Source organism: Monodon monoceros, unplaced genomic scaffold (assembly GCF_005190385.1).
Source record: "Monodon monoceros isolate NGI ecotype Baffin Bay Population unplaced genomic scaffold, NGI_Narwhal_1 Super_Scaffold_19, whole genome shotgun sequence".
In the NCBI taxonomy this organism is placed as follows: domain Eukaryota; kingdom Metazoa; phylum Chordata; class Mammalia; order Artiodactyla; family Monodontidae; genus Monodon; species Monodon monoceros.
The window spans coordinates 56751370-56770976 of NW_021703775.1; the positions used below are offsets into that span (position 1 = coordinate 56751370).

The window sequence follows — 19607 nt, forward strand, 5'->3', positions numbered from 1 at the left end:
TTCTTTAAAAAACTAAAAGTAGAGCTACCATATGACCCAGCAATCCCACTACTGAGAAAACCATAATTCAAAAAGAGTCATGTACCACAATGTTCACTGCAGCTCTATTTACAATAGCCAGGTCATAGAAGCAACCTAAGTGTCCATCGACAGATGAATGGATAAAGAAGATGTGGCACATATATACAATGGAGTATTACTCAGCCATAAAAAGAAATGGAGTTATTTGTAGTGAGGTGGATGGACCTAGAGTCTGTCATACAGAGTGAAGTAAGTCAGAAAGAGAAAAACAAATACCATATGCTAACACATATATATGGAATCTAAAAAAAAATAAAAAGGTTCTGATGAACCTAGGAGCAGGACAGGAATAAAGAAGCAGATGTAGAGAATGGACTTGAGGATACAGGGAGGGGGAAGGTTAAGCTGGGATGAAGTAAGAGAGTGGCATGGACATATATACACTACCAAATGTAAAATAGATAGCTAGTGGGAAGCAGCCACATAGCACAGGGAGATCAGCTCTGTGCTTTGTGACCACCTAGAGGGGTGGGATAGGGAGGGTGGGAGGGAGGGAGACACAAGAGGGAAGAGATATGGGGATATATGTATATGTATAGCTGATTCACTTTCTTATAAAGCAGAAACTAACACACCATTGTAAAGCAATTATACTCCAATAAAGATGTTAAAAAAAAAAAGTGAATCAGCAAGAAAAAAAAAAAAAAGAGTCATGTACCACAATGGTCATTGCAGCTCTATTTACAATAGCCAGGACATGGAAGCAACCGAAGTGTCCACTGACAGATGAATGGACAGAGAAGATGTGGTACATATATATAATATGGAATATTAGCCATAAAAAGGAACGAAACTGGGTCATTTGTAGAGACATGGATGGACCTAGAGTCTGTCATACAGAGTGAAGTGAGTCAGAAAGAGAAAAACGAATATCGTATATTAACGCATATATGTGGAATCTAGAAAAATGGTACAGACGAACCTATTTGCAGGAATAGAGACACAGACGTAGAGAGCAGACATGTGGACATGGGTTGGGGGGAGGAGACGGGAGATGAATTGGGAGATTGGGATTGACATATATCCATTACCATGTGTAAAATAGATAGCTGGTGGGAACCTGCTGTATAGCACAGGGAGCTCAGCTCGGTGCTCTGTGGTGACCTAGATGGGTGGGATGGGGGGTGGGGAGGGAGGTCCAAGAGGGAGGGGATATAGTTATACATAGAGCTGATTCACTTCGTTGTACAGCAGAAACACAACATTGTAAAGCAACTATACCCCGATTAAAAAAAAAAGATGACTATTTATAGTATATTAAGACAGAAAAAAAATCTTTTATTCCACTAAAAGAATTATGTTTGAAAGAACTTTTAGGAAGAAAAAAAAAGATGGAGTAGGTAGCAGTTTGGAGTTTTCCAAACTAAACAAAAAGTGGTTATGATAGCAGCTCTAAACTTACAAACCAAGAGCATTTATTTCTGGTGGCATGCATCTTGCAGAAGGAAAAAGAATAAATGTCCCTTTCAGAACTCACAAGTTCAAGTTAAATGACAACTCTCTCCATAGAGCAGACAGTTCAAAGGAAATAGACAAGGAGAAGGCCTGCTCCTTATAAGGGAACATCTGAACTCCCAAACCAAGATCAAAAGGTGTCCTCCCCAAAGTGTGTGTCAGTAACTTAATCCTCCTCACTGTGTAATCTGATTTGCCACTATAAATCAATGCAATAATCACAGCAGCAAATACTTAAATATATGCTTCAAACCGGGATCATTGCCCAGAAGTAAAGTGCATCCAAATATCTGATATTCTGACATTTAATAAAAGTTTGAATTATATTTGCAGTTCCCTGTGATTTAATTTTCTTGAGCTCAATATTTAATAAAACAATAGAAAATTATTACAAGTATCTTGTGCCATTCAGAAACCACTGGATATGTGCCTCGTTCTGGGGTCAGACGGTAAGATTAAATCCCAATTTAGCCACATACTAGTTGTCTGACTAGCAACTGACTCAACCTGTCTGTCCCTCAGTTTTTCTCACCAGCAAAATGGGAATTATCCTCGAATCTATTTACCACGGCTGTTGTGAGGATTAATAAATGATTATATACAAATTGCTTTGAGCACTGCCTGTTTATATTATAAAGAGGACCCAGCAGAAGTTAACTAAGGTTATTATTTTTTCAAGTGGAACAGGGCTACTCACTCTTCTCGTTTTGTTTGTTTGCTTGTTTGTTTCAAATAGCTGTACAAACATCTGCACACTTTCCCAGTTTGTTTCAAATATTCTTAACTCTTTTTAGAAAGAGAAGAATTGAACCGATAACAGACTTCGACACAGAGAATCTGAAGTTATGTGGTTTGAGAAGATACCCAGTGAGGCATCTGAACTTCAGATCACAGAGAAATCTGACCTTAAGGCAAACTTAAAATGGGCATCGGCCTCTGAGTTCCAAATCTGAAAGAATTTCCAGAAAGCACAAAGAAAGAAAGAGCTGGTGAAGAAAGTAATGCGATAATATTGCTTAGGTCTACCTCTGCCCTCTCTATTGTAAGCCCCGTGATAGCAGGAAAGATGGCACATTTGCCTTTTCATCCTCAAGGCCAGTAGGATCTCAAGAACCTAGAGGGCACTGGGTGAATGCTGGCTGGTTGATTAAATGAATGAAATTAGAAATGAACCACAGACACGGCACTGAGCTCATAATGCATCTTCATGCATGCTAGCACTGGATCAGAGCAAAGTACTTGTGAAAATATTGCTAGCTGGGGACAGAGATCTTGCTTCATTTTCCAGTAAAATTTTGTTGAGGGCTTTGTTTTTCTTCCTGGATCTCGGATTATTTAGGTAACAAGAGCACATAATAGGAAGAAATCCCATTTATTGGGTTTAAATGTGCCAGGAACTTTGTGAAGCACAATACATTTGATCTAATAGTTCTTGGCTGAACTATTACTACTGTACTAGTTTTACAAACTGTGAAGATGGAGAACAGAAAGGTTAAGTGAATTTTTTAAGATCACACAGCTAACAGGCAGCTGACATAGGCCTGAAACCCAGCTTTATCCAACTCCTAAAGACTTGCTTTTAACCACTGCATTGCATTAAACCCTCTTAAAGTCCCAAAATATCAGAGACTAAGAAGATCATTAAACCCTCACCTGTATTTTACAGGTAAGGAAACTGAGACCAGAGGTGTGAGGTGCCTTGCCAAATATAGCCTGGTTCATCAAAGCAGAGCCTGGGAGTTGAAATTAAGACTCTTATCTGACAATCCAAAATGATTTCCCCTGTACCTAATCACTTCCTTTTTAACAAAAGCAGCCTTATTCTAACTTTGGTAAACCCAATCAATCTCTTTACTGAATGCTAGAGAGAATTTCCCTTCCAGAAATGACTTACTCTTGTTTCATAAGCTCAATCAGTTCTTTTGTAATCAAAAATATGCACCACAAAATAAATTCCATGGGTTAGTAGTCTAAGCACTCATTTTTGGTTTTTGGTTTTTTCTTTCCCCTACCTTCAAAATCGCTACTCAGAGCATGCTGCCTGAGACAGACTCCTTTGCAGGGGCTGGGACTGATGGAGAATAAGGAGAAAAAAAAAAGACAAAGTGCAAATCTATTTTCACAGTCAGATCTAGCATTCACCAGATGATTGCCACATAATAGATGTGGGTGACAATAGTCACCCAGTGAGGTCTAGCATCTTAACCAAGATGTCTATTGTGTCCAATCCATTTGCTAAAGATGGTCTTACTACACCGATCATGTGATGATTAAGGCATTGTTCCCCAAACCAGGCATTATGACTGATGTTTAAAAAAAAAGTGCGTATGTGCAAAATGCAAATCTGACTACCGCAATAATAATCCTGTCTCTGTTTAAAAGGAGATGCTATTCCAGCATATATGTGGGGCTGTTCTACTCCAGCAGTGATGGAGGTTGGATCACAGGCCCGACACTCACTCTCCTGTTAGAATCAAGGGGTGTCTTCACAACGGAGGGAGGAGAGAAGATCCAGTTTATGGATATAGGACAAGGGGAAATGGACAAAGGATTTATATAGTCTCTTCGGAATCACCCACAGAGCCCCCCAGTAAAAGTGTCCTTTGCGTGTAGCTTATGTGGCAAAATGTTGATGATTACTGAATGTGGAGGATGAGTAAAAGAGTCTATTATTCTGTTCTCTCTGTTTTTGTGAATTTGAAAACTTTCACAATAAAGGTTCTTTTTTTTTTTTTCCTTAAAGTAATCCTTTCCTTGGGAAGAAGCTTCCCAGAGTCTTGTCTTAGTGATGACGCTCATCTAGGAGGGAAGGATTAGTAGAGGGCGCTGGACTTGAACTCAAAAGTCCATGACCTTAGCGGTCCAGCAATCTCCCGAGCCACAGAACCCTGAGGGTTCAAACTTCCCTCCTACTTTGTTTCATATTCTCCCCTCCATTTGCTCCAATCATACCCCCTGATAGTCCTTATCATTTCATATTTCCTTTGTCTTCTTCCCTATTCCCCCAGGAGTACAAGAACTCCTTGAGAGGTGGTATCATGACCCATTTAATGCTAAATCACCAACACCTAGTATGACGTCTGCACGTATCCAATGCTCAGTAAATACCTACTCAGTCAAGGAAAAGAGCAACTGACATTAAGTATACATTTATTAGCAGTACCCATTTCCTACTGCTGTTGTCAAGATTGAGACCACTTAGCACAGTGGTTGGTGTGTAATAAGTACTCATTTAATGGTGGCTGCTTTAATAACAATCATTATTACTACTATCATTATTATTACCCACCTATCATATGCTATTTAATCATGACCTGAAAGACAGTTCTCACAGAGGACCCAGTCACACCATTACTGACAGAATTCGAACGTAAGACCATTTGTGGCCAAAGTTCATGCTCTTAGCTCTGCATCATTCTGATTTATTTCTCGTAGATGGGCCTAAAGAAAGCCAAAGGATCTCAGTTGTGGATTGTTATCCTCACCAACAGGATGTCAGATTCTAGAGGCAAGCCACCTGGCACCTTCCATGGCTGAAAAGAGAAGGCATCAAACTGTTCCAGGCTGCTTAAACTCAATTTAATCCCTGAGTGAACAGAGAGAAACAAATAGCAGTCACTATAGCTCACGTGGTGGAAATAAATGTATATTTCGCGAGTCAGCAGTTCTCTCCCCCCAAAATGCATCAGTGTTAGTTTACTGTACATATACTTTTCTCTTTAGACTTACTCATCACTATATTAAATCACATGGGGGCTGCTAGTCCAACAGCACAGGTTTGAATTAAATGTTAAGAGAACACTGGATTGAAACAATTTCCTTTTCCTTCATCTGTGCTTGAATTTCCCTTTTCCTAAGGAGCTGTGGATGGCAGCTGTCAGGGAAGACTAAGGGTGAGGGTGACTGGCTGGGCAAGAGGTGCAGTAAGAGATAATTAGTCTATGAGCTCTGCCTATTTCACTAACTCGGTGATCTCAGACCATTCATTGCTGCTCTTTATGCTTCTGTTTGCCCAGCCATAAATGAGAAAAATCATGCACAGTGAGAGTTGGGAGTTCGCATTTGCAAAGTGCTCTGAAAACTAAGAGTTAATAAAAATTTATTACACATGCAAATCTCCATATTGTTACACCCCTTCCTTAAGAAGGTGTCAAGACAAAGGTCATAGGATATCTCTTATATGTGGAATCTAAAAGAGATACAAATGACCTTATTTACAAAACAGAAACAGACTCACAGACATAGAAAACAAGCTTATGGTTACCAGAGGGGAAGTGGGAGAGGGATAAATTAGGAGCTTGGGATTAACAGATACACACTACTGTATATAAAACAGATAAACAAAAAGGTCCTACTGTATAGCACAGGGAACCATATTCAGTATCTTGTAATAACCTATAATGGAAAAGAATCTGAAAAAGAATCTACATATACACACACACACACACACACACACACACACACACACACGCATATAAAACTGAATCACCTTACTGTACACCAGAAACTAACACAACATTGTAAACCAATATACTTCAATTAAAATTTTTTTTTAATTTTTAAAAAAAATTTTAAAAAAAGAAGCTCTCAAGAAAGCACAGATTTTCTTAGCTTCATTCTAGTATGCCTTCCCAGCCCACAGCTGAAGAGCATCAGGGAGCCACAGCCAGCCATTCTCAGGCAGAATGTAACCTTAGGATCCTTTTGGCTCCCAGAGATCAGATATATCCTCCTTGCGATGTGTTTTCCTTGTGAACTCAGCCAGGGACCTAGAACTGGACCTCCAGGACCAGCCCTCAGATACTCCTTTTCTAAACGTATCAACCAGACCATCAGATAAAATTATAATTGCATCAAACAACCTAGATTAAGCTCACATTTGTAGCTTTCTGGGGAACTTAGAGTGAAATTCAAAAGTACCTTCCTAGCAAAGGAAGGGAGGTCCCTAAAACAACAAAATGAATCATTGATGTGGCAATAAAGGGTTAAAGGCAGCAGTGCCTCAGATCCTGAAAGGTTTGCCAATGTCTTCAAAGCTCGGTGGCCTTTCCTCCTTCCATGGGTTGCGTTTTTTTGTTTTTTTCCTTTTCTTTTCAGCCGCACCACCGGCATGCAGGATCTTAATTCCCTGACCAGGGATTAAACCCACACCCCGCCCCACTAGCCCTCCGCAGTGGAAGCGCAGAGCCTTAACCACTGGACCGCCCGGGAAGTCCCATGTTGGGGCTTGTTTTAAAAGAATATGAAGAACCTTAAGCTCCTGGGAAGTCAGATATTTCCCTCTTCAACAGCAAGCCTTCCTGGGAGATATGGAGCTCCCCTTCCAGCTACACACATGAAATAAAAATAGGAAAATAGTGGGAAAAACAGGAGATAGTAGAATGGATGAGGACCAAATGTGTAGAAAGCGAAAGAGAAATCTCAGGAACCAGAAGGTGAGCTTTTAACAAGTTACTGACCTGGTAGGAAAGTCTAGAAACTGTGATGCTAATGGAATTCTGAGACAACTTCCTGAAGGAGTCTATAGCCCTTTAATCATGAACAAAAGGGAAAAATGGATCAAGACACCCAGAAGAGATATGCACTCAGCCCTGACAGTTAGGGAGGAAAAATTTGTCTTGCCCTTGTGTGATGAGAAAGAGCTAAACATAACTACCTGTGTAATGAGTTGACTAGTTGAATGAACACTAAATCAACTCTACTAAGCACACTGTGTTGTCTTCAAATAACCCACTCATGTTTTTAATCTTCAGTTCGAGAATCCTAACCAGGTATTATTTACAGCAGCAAAAACTGAAACTGACAGATCCTAAATGCCACCTGACATTCACACTGGTGGTTAGATCAGCCTAGATTGGAAATACCTGCACACTCTCCAGCACAAGGGGAAAATGTGTAAACACCACATAGAAGTGACCATGTCCAGGCTCCGTGCTCCCTTGTTAGTCTCTAAAACCACTGCTGTGACTCTTCACCTATTTTGCCTCTCCTCACATCACCTTCATGGCCCACTCCCCACCCTCTTCCCTAAAAATAACACTCCTGTTGCCAGAGTTTGCAGTAATCTGGTTAAAGTAATTTACATTAAATTATGTATTTTTGATAGCCCTAATCTTTCCAGAATAAGTTTCACTTTTAAAATAGAAGACCCAGAGTCTGTCCCATCAGGAAACTTGCACAATCCTCTTAGATAGCCTCATCCACCAGAGGGCAGCAGCAGAAGCCAGAAGAACTACAATCCTGCAGCCTGTGGAACGAAAACCACATTCACAGAAAGATAGACAAGATGAAAAGGCAGAGGGCTATGTACCAGATGAAGGAACAAGAAAAAACCCCAGAAAGACAACTAAATGAAGTGGAGATAGGCAACCTTCCAGAAAAAGAATTCAGAATAATAATACTGAAGATGACCCAGGACCTCAGAAAAAGAATGGAGGCAAAGATTGAGAAGATGCAAGAAATGTTGAACAAAGACCCAGAAGAATTAAAGAACAAACAAACAGAGATGAACAACACAATAACTGAAATGAAAACTACACTAAAAGGAATCAATAGCAGAATAACTGAGGCAGAAGAACAGATAAGTGACCTGGAAGACAGAATGGTGGAATTCACTGCTGTGGAAGTGAATAAAGAAAAAAGAATGAAAAGAAATGAAGACAGCCTAAGAGACTTCTGGGACAACATTAAACGCAACAACATTCGCATTACAGGGGTCCCAGAAGGAGAAGAGAGAGAGAAAGGACCCGAGAAAATATTTGAAGAGATTATAGTCGAAAAGTTCCCTAACATGGGAAAGGAAATAGCCACCCAAGTCCAGGGAGCGCAGAGTCCCATACAGAATAAACCCAAGGAGAAACATGCCAAGACACATAATAATCAAATTGCCAAAAATTAAAGACAAAGAAAAATTATTGAAAGCAGCAAGGGAAAAATGACAAATAACATACAAGGGAACTCCCATAAGGTTAACAGCTGATTTCTCAGTAGAAACTCTACAAGCCAGAGGGAGTGGCATGATATACTTAAAGTGATGAAATGGAAGAACCTACAACCAAGATTACTCTACCCAGCAAGGATCTCATTCAGATTCTATGGAGAAATCAAAAGCTTTACAGACAAGCAAAAGCTAAGAGAATTCAGCACCACCAAATCAGCTCTACAAGAAATGCTAAAGGAACTTCTCTAAGTGAGAAACACAAGAGAAGAAAAGGACCTACAAAAACAAATGCAAAACAATTAAGAAAATGGTCATAGGAACATACGTATCGATAATCACCTTAAACATGAATGGATTAAATGCTCCAAACAAAAGACACAGGCTTGCTGAATGGATACAAAAATAAGACCCATATATATGCTGTCTACAAGAGACCCACTTCAGACCTAGGGACACATACAGACTGAAACTGACGGGATGGAAAAAGATATTACATGCATATGGAAATCAAAAGAAAACTGGAGTAGCAATACTCATATCAGATAAAATAGACTGTAAAATAAATGTTACAAGAGACAAGGAAGGACACTACATAATGATCAAGGGATCAATCCAAGAAGAAGATATAACAATTATAAATATATATGCACCTAACATAGAAGCACCTCAACATAAGGCAACTGCTAACAGCTATAAAAGAGGAAATCGACAGTAACACAATAATTGTGGGGGACTTTAACACCTCACTTACACCAATGGACAGATCATCCAAAATGAAAATAAATAAGGAAACAGAAGCTTTAAATGACACAATAGACCAGATAGATTTAATTGATATTTATAGGACATTCCATCCAAAAACAGCAGTTTACACTTTCTTCTCAAGTGCGCATGGAACATTCTCCAGGATAGAACATATCTTGGGTCCGAAATCAAGCCTCAGTACATTGAAGAAAATTGAAATCATTTCAAGCATCTTTTCTGGCCACAACACTATGAGATTACAAATGAATTAGAGGGGAAAAAACGTAAAAAACACAAACACATGGAGGCTAAACAATACGTTACTAAATAACCAAGAGATCACTGAAGAAATCAAAGAGGAAATAAAAAAATACCTAGAGACAAATGAAAACACGACAATCCCAAGCCTATGGGATGCAGCAAAAGCAGTTCTAAGAGGGAAGTTTATAGCTATACAAGCCTACATCAAGAAACAAAAAAATCTCAAATAAACAATCTAACCTTACACCTAAAGGAACTAGAGAAAGAAGAACAAACAAAACCCAAAGTTAGCAGAAGGAAAGGAATCATAAAGATCAGAGCAGAAATAAATGAAATGGAAACTAAGAAAACAATAGCAAAGATCAATAAAACTAAAAGCTAGTTCTTTGAGAAGATAAACAAAATTGATAAACCATTAGCCAGACTCGGCAAGAAAAAAAGGGAGAGGATTCAAATCAATAAAATTAAAAATGAAAAAGTAGAAGTTACAACAGACACTGCAGAAATACAAAGCATCCTAAGAGACTACTACAAGCAACTCTATGCCAATAAAATGGACAACCTGGAAGAAATGGACAAATTCTTAGAAAGGTATAACTTCCCAAGACTGAACCAGGAAGAAATAGAAAATATGAACAGGCCAATCACAAGTCATGAAATTGAAACTGTGGTTAAAAATCTTCCAACAAACAAAAGTCTAGGACCAGATGGCCTCACAGGTGAATTCTATGACACATTTACAGAAGAGCTAACACCCATCCTTCTCAAACTCTTCCAAAAAATTTCGGAGGAAAGAACACTCTCAAACTCATTCTATGAGGCCACCATCACCCTGACACCAAAACCAGAAAAAGATACTACAAAAAAAGAAAATTACAGACAGTATCACTGATGAATATAGATGCAAAAATCCTCAACAAAATACCAGCAAACAGAATCCAACAACACATTAAAAGGATCATACACCATGATCAAGTGGGATTTATCCCAGGAATGCAAGGATTCTTCAACATACGCAAATCAATCAATGTGATACACCATTATTAACAAAGTGAAGAATAAAAACCATATGATCATCTCAATAGATGCAGAAAAAGCTTTTGACAAAATTCAACACCCATTTATGATAAAAACTCTCCAGAAGGTGGGCATAGAGGGAAACTACCTCAACATAATAAAGGCCATATATGACAAACCGACAGCAAACATCATTCTCAATGGTGAAAAATTGAAAGCATTTCCTCTAAGATCAGGAACAAGACAAGGATGTCCACTCTCACCACTATTATTCAACATAGTTTTAGAAGTCCTAGCCATGGCAATCAGAGAAGAAAAAGAAATAAAAGGAATACAAATTGGAAAAGAAGAAGTAAAACTGTCACTGTTTGCAGATGACATGATACTATACATAGAGAATCCTAAAGATGCCACCAGAAAACTACTAGAGCTAGTCAATGAATTTGGTAAAGTTACAGGATACAAAATTAATGCACAGAAATCTCTTGCATTCCTATACACTAATGATGAAAAATCTGAAAGAGAAATTAAGGAAACACTTCCATTTACCACTGCAACAAAATGAATAAAATATCTAGGAATAAACCTACCTAGGGAGACAAAAGACCTGTATGCAAAAAACTATAAGACACTGATGAAAGAAATTAAAGATGATACCCACAGATGGAGAGATATACCATGTTCTTGGATTGGAAGAATCAACATTGTGAAAATGACTATACTACCCAAAGCAATCTACGGATTCAATGCAATCCCTATCAAATTACCAATGGCATTTTTTACAGAACTAGAACAAAAAATCTTAAAATCTGTATGGAGATACAAAAGACCCCGAATAGCCAAAGCAGTCTTGAGGGAAAAAAGCAGAGTTGGAGGAATCAGACTCCCTGACTTCAGACTACACTACAAAGCTACAGTAATCAAGACAATATGGTACTGGAACAAAAAGAGAAACAGAGATCAATGGAACAAGATAGAAAGCCCAGAGGTAAACCCACGCACCTATGGTCAACTAATCTATGACAAAGGAGGCAAGGATATACAATGGAGAAAAGACAGTCTCTTCAATAAGTGGTGCTGGGAAAACTGGACAGCTACATGTAAAAGAATGAAATTATAACACTCCCTATCACCATACACAAAAATAAACTCAAAATGGATTAGAGGCCTAAATGTAAGACCGGACACTATAAAACTCTTAGAGGAAAACGTAAGAAGAACACTCTTTAACAAGAGTGTTAAAGCAAGATCTTTTTTGATCCACCTCCTAGAGTAATGGAAATAAAAACAAAAATAAACAAATGGGATCTAAAGAAACTTAAAAGCTTCTGCACAGCAAAGGAAACCATAAACAAGACAAAAAGACAACCCTCAGAATGGGAGAAAATATTTGCAAACAAATCCACAGACAAAGGATTAATCTCCAAAATATATAAACAGCTCATGCAGCTCAATATTAAGAAAACAAACAACCCAATCCAAAAATAGGCAGAAGACCTAAATAGACATTTCTCCAAAGAAGACATACAGATGGCTAAGAAGCACATGAAAAGCTGCTCAACATCACTAATTATTAGAGAAATGCAAATCAAAACTACAATGAGGTATCACCTCACACCAGTTAGAATGGGCATCATCAGAAAATCTACAAACAACAAATGCTGGAGAGGGTGTGGAGAAAAGGGAACCCTCTTGCATGGTTGGTGGGAATGGAAATTGATACAGCCAGTATGGAGAACAGTATGGAGGTTCCTCAAAAAACTAAACATAGAACTACCATATGACCCAGCAATCCCACTACTGGGCATATACCCAGAGAAAACCATAATTCAAAAAGACACATGCACCCCAGTGTTCATTGCAGCACTATTTACAATAGCCGGGTCATGGAAGCAACCTAAATGCCCATCAACAGACGAATGGATAAAGAAGTTGTGGTACATATATACAATGGAATATTACTCAGCCATAAAAAGGAACGAAATTGGGTCATTTGTAGAGACGTGGATGGATCTAGAGACTGTCATACAGAGTGAAGTAAGTCAGAGAGAGAAAAACAAATATAGTATATTAACACATATATGTGGAACCTAGAAAAATGGTACAGATGAACCTGTTTGCAAGGCAGAAATAGAGACACAGATGTAGAGAACAAACGTATGGATGCCAAGGGGGGAAGCGGCAGGGGGTGGGGGTGGGGGTGTGATGAGTTGGGCGATTGGGATTGACAGGTATACACTGATGTGTATAAAACTGATGGCTAATAAGAACCTGCTGTATAAAAAATAAATAAAATAAAATGCAAAATTTTTTTAATAATTAATTTAAAAAATAAAATAAAATAGAAGACCCATTAAATTCACTTGATGTTCAAGGTAGAGGCTTTAGTTACATGCAGATGATTTTTTTATATTAGAATGTTTTAGTAGAGATGTTATTGAAAGCAAGTCAAGAGGGCATCTGTGTTTCATTCTTCTGTCTTCCTGTATACCATCTTAACAGCTTCTTCATCCACCTGGCAGAATATAGCTGCCCCATGCTCTTGAGATTCCATACTGCAATTCTAGAGACAGACTGGCTACCTCTAAATACCATTTTTAATTTACAAAGAGAAAATCTGACTGGCACAGCCTGGCTTCCTTTGCAGCCAGGGACATGGGTATGACAAAGCCCAATCATGAATACTAAGGTCCAACCTAGGGGTAGGGAATTGTATTGTATTGTATTGGTGGCTGAATGGACATCCAAAAAGCTATCTGCTATAAAAGGCCTTCCCGCAGAACCTCTGAATCTGTGTTTTCCAAATTTCTCTGATGGTAGAATCATCAGGCCCTTGCCTGAAGAGTCTGAATCAGTGGGCCTGGAATGTTTGTTTTTAGTGAATACATCAGGTGATCATTATCATGAGGGAAGCTTGGGAAACCCTGTTGAATCAAACCAGAGGCGACTGCCTATACAGAAGGACATCTCTGACCGGTGTAGCCAAGCTCCACCAGCCCGCATTCCTCAAAATGTCTTGACCTGTGATTCTCAATGAGCCTACTGTCACCTCAATCTGATCTCTTGGGAGTCTTCTATCCTGAATCATTTTCAAAGTCCCAGGAAGTAATTGTGAGGAGACTCAAAACTACCCACACTTCAACTTGAACAGGAGATAGGGGTCCATCCTTTCAATGCTGGATGTAAAGCAAGGATTAAAAAGAAACAGTCAACTTCCCATACAGATTCCTCTCCCCGTCCTTAGAGATCAGGATAGTACGAAAAACTCTCTTCCCTTAAGAACTCCAACTGCTTTGACATCTTTCATATTCTCACTTCACCCCATCCCACCATTTCAGCCAACTAGGTATTCTGGTCTCAGACATTTTATCACATAGCTTGGAAGATCGATTCGCCTCTCCTAGAACATCTTCATAAAGGACAGTGTAACAAACTAAAGGCTTAGCTTTACATGTTGTTTGAAGACTCAAATACTATTATGCTAATAATGCGATGCTGGTTTACCTTCAGGTTGGGGTAATCAACTAAATGGACGCCACTAGAATAAGGAACAAGCAGACATTTAATGACAACTGCCAAAATCTTTTTCCTGTGTAAAGCGCAGCTGAGGTTTTCAAGAGACATATGTTGCAAAACCAGAAATACAAAAGGCCAGTGAACATGTGAAAAAATTGTTCCACCTCAGCCAGAACACAAATTAAAAGAACAATGAGCTCAATTTTTACCTATAAAATTGGCAAAGATAAAAAAGAATAATCCCCAGTGCTGGTGAGGTTGTGGGAAGGTTTACTCCCTTGCTGGTAGGAGTCTGAACTGGGACAGCTTTTCCAGAAGGTAATTGGGGTATGTATTTCTAAAGCCTTAAAAATGGCCACACTTCTTCACATAACAGTTTTGCCTTTTAAGAATTTATCCTAAAAAAAGAACTAAGACTGGGCACAAAGATTTATGACAAAGTTGTTCATTACAACATTGACAATATTGGCTAATACCTGGAGGAAAGAAAACCCACCAACAGAAACTGGTTGAGCAAACCGAGGCAGAGCCATACAATGGATATGCTGATTGTATCACCATCACAAAAACTGAGGAGGTATGATATTATTTATAGGCAGGGAAGTATTTTGGCAAAATAGTAAAAAAAAAAAAATGCTACAAGAGGTATGATCTTATTTTTTTTAAAAATGTAGTAGAACATTTGGGCAGGGTTGCCTACTCTATAATCCATTATTTGGAATTACCCCCATGCCCCTACTGAAAGGGGTAGCCTTCTTGCCTTTGTTTTAATAACAACTTGACTTGGCTGATTAATATGAGAGATCAGTGAATAGCCTAGAATTCTCTGACTGGAGAATTAGAAATAAGAGACACAAAACCATGCTCACATGATTGCTGGCGTGTGAAATGAAGGATGTTGTCCAATCAGGGCTGGGGTGGCCATTTTCATTCACCCATAAGCAGAGGAGTAGTGGAGACAGCCTTGCCTGCAGAAGGGAGAAGAAGAGAACAGAGAAACAGAACGTGTGCTTCACGAGACTGCGATGGGTGAAAGGAGGGGTGTCACTGACTCCCTCCACCCCCACTTTTAAATAAGTCCCCTTTCCTTGAGCTATCTTGAGTCATATAAGAGTAAACCTCCAAATTTAACAGACATTATTCCTAAAAGACGGTATTTCAGTTCAATTTTATGGTCTCAGTTTTGCTTTTTGGTATTTTTTTTTTATTGTAACATATGAGATGAAAGATCAGAGAGCCTGCACTCCAGCCAGGATTATGCCATTAACTATGTGATCTGGGGAAGTCACTCCACCACCTAGATTCTGTGGGACTTTTAAGCAGGAAATCCCAGGCTTTTTGGAAAGGACAAAGCAAACCCATGTGGGTAGGACCCACAGAACTCCCTATCTGCCCATCTTGTAGATGGCTCAAAACCCAAGTGAAGGGCTTCCCTGATGGCGCAGTGGTTGGGGATCCGCCTGCCGATGCAGGGGATGCGGGTTCGTGCCCTGGTCCGGGAGGATCCCACATGCCGCGGAGCAGCTGGGCCCGTGAGCCATGGCCGCTGAGCCTGCGCGTCCGGAGCCTGTGCTCCACAACGGGAGAGGCCACAACAGTGAGAGGCCCGCGTACCGCAAAAAAAAAAAAAAAAAAAACCCAAGTGAAAAAGACTGAATCACGTCCTGCCAAAGAGTGGCAGCCTAGATGTAAATCCCGGTTCTCCTACTTAGGGCATGTGGGTTTGGGCAAATTGCTTAATGATTTTATATCTCAGTTTCCTTATCTGTAAAGTGGCATTAATTCTAATACTGCCTCCTTAGAACTGCTGAAGGATTAAAATGAGGTAAGTTGTGTAAAGTTCTTAGCCCAGTGCCTAGAACATAAAATAAGGATTACCTGTGGTCCCCAGAGGCCCTGTTCAAGGAAAGGGTGTTCCTTCCTTTCCAAGAGACACACTAGGGCCCTAGGCCCATGATTCTCAAACTTCAGCGTGCCTACAATCCCCTAAAGATGTTGACAACATGCAGATTTTGGGGTGGGCCCTGAGAATTTGCATTTCTAACTAGTTCTAGCTAAACCGATGCAGGTGGTCCACCAGGTGGGTAGTGCTAACAATTTTGCCTCAGAGAACCCTTAACACATAAAAGCTTTTCATACCTGTTTCCAATATGCAAAGCACCTTCAATCAACCAGAAAGCTTTAAGAGTGGGGCCTTTTAATTACTTGGATGTTCTCATTAAATTGGAGTTAAACATCACCATGTTTTCAGTTTCAGCTCTTGGAGCAACTGTTTCTAAAATATATTATTAGTTCACTTTTTGGCTTTGGTAAGTTCAGGACATAATTTAGTCTTTCTTTGATGATTTGTGAGGCACTTCAAACCCTTGCAGCGCCTCCGGTCATTCATTTTAACTGCCTGGCTCCATAGACACAGGAGTTATGGGGTGAGAAATTGGACTGAACTTGTTCAGACCCAGAGCAGAGGCAGTACTCCACTGAAGGGTTTTACGTGTTTCTACTAACTCTTTGGAATGAGTGTCTTTGCTGGCCGTAAAGTGAAATGAAGGGTGTTATTCTGGTTACTTGAAGGGCCCAGTCGCGCTCCAAATAGTTGAGCGAGATATATACACACCGCTACAGAATAACACTGTGCCAGGGATGCAGCCAGGGACTCCCTGGCCTCCTATGGAGGGCGCTAAAGGATGTATCCCTGGGACGCATTCAACTTTGAGGACGCCAGCAGCCCTTTCACCTCATCACTTATGCAAATACTCCTTTCTCCCCAGTCTTGTCTTAACAAAGAATTGGGGCAGCTTCAAAGCCGTTTCTCAAATAAATAGATTCATGACTGCTGCTACTGAACATTCAGGAAACCTGTTTTTTCTTTACTTGTGGGGGTTTTACAGAGGATTTCTGCTCCGTGGAGTGGTCATTTCTCAAGCTGTTTCAAACTCACAAGATCTATCGGGGACCACATGAACCACGTCTAGCCTTGCGTGGCTATTTTTCTCAATTCAGTTCTATTTCCTTCCTTCTCCTCTCTCCCCCTCCGTCCTTTCTTCTTTTCCTCTTTCTCCTCCCTCCCAGGCATCAGGCATTCTTGTTTTTGTTTTTTTTTCAAACATCTTTATTGGAGTATAATTGCTTTACAATGGTGTGTTAGTTTCTGCTTTATAACAAAGTGAATCAATCAGCTATATGTATACATATGTTCCCATATCTCCTTCCACTTGCATCTCCCTCCCACCCTCCCTATCCCACCCCTCTAGGTGGTCACAAAGCACCAAGCTGATCTCCCTGTGCTATGCGGCTGCTTCCCAGATAAAATAGCTATTTTATATTTGGTAGTGTATATATGTCCATGCCACTTTCTCACTTTGTCCCAGCTTATCCTTCCCCCTCCCCGTGTCCTCAAGTCCATTCTCTAGTAGGTCTGTGTCTTTATTCCCGTCTTACTGAGCCATGACACACTCGCAGAGAAGGCTGCACCTTCTCTCCCATCCCCGCTGTTTCCCATCTTTGCCCTCTGAGGTATCTCTGTTAATACCAGTTCTGTTCTTGTAGGAAAACTTGGTCTCCTTTCGATATATTTAAGTCAGGCCCCATTTCTCCCAGGTATTTCTCTGACTCTGAATCTTTCCAAATGTCTGCAGGTCTCGGCACACAGATGTACTTACCAGAGCCTGCTGACCAATGCTCCTTTTGGAGCCTGAGATTTATCAAGTCTGACCCTCCCTTCCATTTTGGCCATCAACAGACAAGGGTGTGAGTGTCTGCTTGTACAACCCTGTAGCACCACCAATACCAACCCAAAATAAACACAAATCTAACTCCAGTAGCTTTGAAGAATCATTTAGATTAGTGCTATCCAGTAGAAATATAACATCAGTCACATTATGTTTTAAGCGTTCTAATAGACACATTTTTTAAAGAAACAGGTAAAATTAACGTTAATGATATACTTTAACCCAATATATTAAAATATTATCGTTTCAACAAGTATTCAATGTAAAAAATTATCAATGCAATAGATATTTTACATTCTTTTTTCTACACTAAGTCGCCAAAAATCCAGTGCGTATGTTACACTTGCTGCGCATCTCAGTTCGGACCAGCCACACTTCAACGGCTCAATAGCCAAAGGTGGGTCCTGACGCCCACACTGGAAAGAGCACAATGTAGATGTTTACTGTGATTTTCAGGAAGCAGCAGGGTGAGAGGTTTTACAAGCATATCATAAAGGCTACATCCTTAAAATCTTTCTTAGACAACTCTCTCCACCCGAGTGCTAAGAATCTCTCAGCCCGTTCACCCCCCAACTCACCCCCTCACTTCTTCGTTCTGTTCTTCCTCTTCCCTCCTCCTTCTCCACTCACCATTCCTGCCCTAGGCCCCTGACACTGAAAACGCTTCTCTGACAGCATTTCCTCCAAAACTTAGTCCTCCTGGAATTGTACTGAGTAAAATTATCTATTTTGTTGGCTGATTCTTAAAGGTTCCCGGTTCAGCCAGCACCTGCTCACCAGTCTCCCAGGTTTCTCATGGGTGCCTGGGTGAGCACAAGCGATCCCCAGCCGGAAACAGATGAGCCACTCTTCAGATGCGTGGGGACTTCACCAAGGCAACGGAACCTGCCTGCAGTGAAAATGCTCCTGCTAACCAGCCCACGTTGCAGAGCCCTTCTCAGGACCGCTGCCAGCACTGCAGCTCTAACTGGCGAGTTACTCAGAAGAGGAAGGGTTCTGCTCTATGGCAAACGCCATTCCCTCCCTCTGACACCTAGAGTCTTGGGAACAAGCGGGTAGAGAACATGGAGGCAAAGCAACAGTCCCTGGACCCCAGTTTTGTTATATTCAGCTGTAAGGACTACAGAATTAATCACGATCTGTTTGTACAACTTTTCTGTCAATACCAGTTATATCTACTCTGTTTCTCTAAGACTCAGTCAGATGGGCTGTCCCCCAGATACTATGCAGGTGGAGTTACAGCTTCCGGTGGTGAGAATGGATTTGCTCAAGTTCAGCCCTATTTTCCCTTAAGATTCCTTTTGCAGCTCATAGTTTCAGATCATTTGGAATGATCTGGTTGGAATGAAGATGGCAAACTTTGCTCATGAAATAGATCCTCTATCTATGGAAAACAGATACACAGCATAACTAGATAAGTAGCCTTGACCTTCTTGAGACACTATTGGATCTAACTGAATGGACCCTCATTATTACCATATCCACACAAAAGATATGATTGGACCAGGCAAGATCTACCCCCAAATGACCCAAATTTTCACAGGAATCAAAATCAACTCAGACTCCCAAGGGTCATCCAGATCAAAAGAGACCTAAAGCTAGTCTAGGAAACCCCTGAAGTTTTCTAACCCAGTGCAGTACTGGCAGAAATGGGTCACCCAGGGAGAGCACGGATCTGAACCGCACTCTGTTCAGCCTCTTTCACGCCGTATCAAGCACACAGAGAAAACAGGCTGAAGACTTGGCGACTCTCAATACAACCTCTTGTATCTAAACATTAATAAATATCCAGGAAATATCAATTGTTCTTTTCTTCTTTCCCCAGCTGAATCGCATCATTCTCACACTGAATGGCTTTTTAATAT

The 19607-nt window shown here is 40.3% G+C and overlaps 1 protein-coding gene across 8 annotated transcripts in view; it reads right to left on the reverse strand.

Moving 5' to 3' along the window:
- TMEM178A (transmembrane protein 178A) overlaps nucleotides 1-19607 on the reverse strand; it is a 248006-nt gene that overhangs the window by 68483 nt on the left and 159916 nt on the right. For 7 of the 8 annotated variants that reach the window (XM_029231420.1, XM_029231421.1, XM_029231418.1 and 4 more), the window contains one exon: nucleotides 14884-14982. The exons of the other annotated variant lie outside the window; for it this stretch is intronic. The gene's annotated coding sequence lies outside the window, so the exon portion shown is untranslated. The remainder of the gene's footprint in view (nucleotides 1-14883; nucleotides 14983-19607) is intronic. 8 annotated transcript variants of the gene reach the window in all.